Source organism: Cibotium barometz, chromosome 14 (assembly GCF_041138505.1).
Source record: "Cibotium barometz isolate CiBa-2024 chromosome 14, ASM4113850v1, whole genome shotgun sequence".
Lineage (NCBI taxonomy): Eukaryota > Viridiplantae > Streptophyta > Polypodiopsida > Cyatheales > Cibotiaceae > Cibotium > Cibotium barometz.
Window position 1 is genome coordinate 36163232 of NC_141059.1, and position 1885 is coordinate 36165116.

Below are 1885 nucleotides of genomic sequence, written 5' to 3' on the forward strand. Positions count from 1 at the left end.
CACTTCACATATGACTCGATTCTTTCTCTCAGCCACACCATTCTGCTGAGGTGTATACCTGCATGTCAACTGTCTTCTTATCCCATGCTTCCGCAAGAAATGCTCAAAAGCTTTTGAGGTGTATTCACCACCTCCATCTGTTCTCAAACATTTAATCCAACAGCCATATTGCTTTTCTACAAGAGCTTTGAAATCCATGAACTTTTCCAGCACTTCACTCTTCTCTTTCAAAAAATATATCCATGTCATCCTGCTGAAGTCATCTATAAATGTCACATAGTATAGACTTCCTTTGATAGATGGATTTTGTGCAGGGCCCCATACATCACTGTGTACTATCTCAAGTGGCCTGTTACTCATATTTCCTTCTCTAGGAAACCTCAACCTTGCCTGCTTTCCAAACTGACAGGCTTCACAAACATGCATATGTCCATCATATTTGAATCGAGGCAATCCACTGACAATGCCTCTTGTTTGCATGTTCTTTAATCTCTGTATATTGACATGTCCAATCCTCTTGTGCCACATGTCAATGTCCTGTACAATCCCATTGCTCTTTGAAAACATGGCTGAGCTCAATTCTGGTATGCCTGCATCCAATTTGAACAACCTTCCTTCCTTCTTGCCCTTGGCAATCAATCTACAGCCATGCTTAAAGTCTTCCACAAAACAGCCATTCTCATTGAATCTTACTTGTAATCCCTGCTCAACCATTTGGCATACTGATGCCAAATTCTTTGTGATGGATGGTACATATAACACTTCTGACATATTCTTCACATTTCCATCATGCATCCTCAAAGGCACACTGCCAACATGTGTTATAAGATGCTGAGTATCATCTCCTGTGACCACATAACCATTTGTATCCAATGGTTGCATCTTCTCAAACCACTCACCATGACATGTCATGTGGTTTGAGGCACCTGAATCCATATACCATGACTCATCTCCAGCATTCTGAGAATCCATTGTCCCCATAATGTGCTTCATCGCAAAAAGATGATTTGAACTCCCATCATTGTTGCTAGTAGATGCATAATTTCCATGTTGTGGTCTTCCATTCCTCACATCATTCTGCTTTTTGTAACAATCTTTTGCCATATGTCCAAGTTTGCCACAATAGTGACATTCAATCCCATTCAAATTTTGTTGAGGACCTTGCCATCGTCCTCTACCACGAGAACCTGTTCCAAATCTCCCCCTATGGGATTGAAATCCACGACCTCCACGTGATCCAAATGATGACTGTGAATTCTAAAAATTTTGATTTGATTGTGGTTGAGTAGACCTGTCATTCCAACCACGTCCTCCACGGCCTCGAGGGGTAAATCTCCCCCTGCCTCGAAAGCCTCTAGATGAGTAAAAAGCCTGATTCCTTGTATGCTCATCATTGCTTGACGAGGATGCACCACCTGTAACACTCATACCACCAAGGCCAAGCTTCAATTCTTCCACAATGAGCAGTGACACAGGCTCATTAAAGTCTGGCATTCCTCCCAACCTTACTGAGATGGAAGTGTCAAAAGATTTGTATTCTTTGCCTAAACCACGCAATGTGAGAGCAACCAAATCATCATCATCCATTGGGGCATGGATTGATGACAAGGAATCTGCATAACCCTTGATTTCCTGAACATACTCATGTATACTCCTATTCCTTCGTGTTACACTGTGAATCTGTTGCTTTAGTTGTATCTTCCTTGCACCAGTGTCTGTCTCATACATTCGGCACAATATACCCCATGCTTCTTTCGGTGTATCTGCATCTTGGATGTGAATAAGCAAGGCATCTGTTACACATATTGAAAAATAATGCAACACCTTCGAAGACCGCTCTACCCATTGCTTATGAGCCACCAACTGAGCATTATTTGGTTGAGGA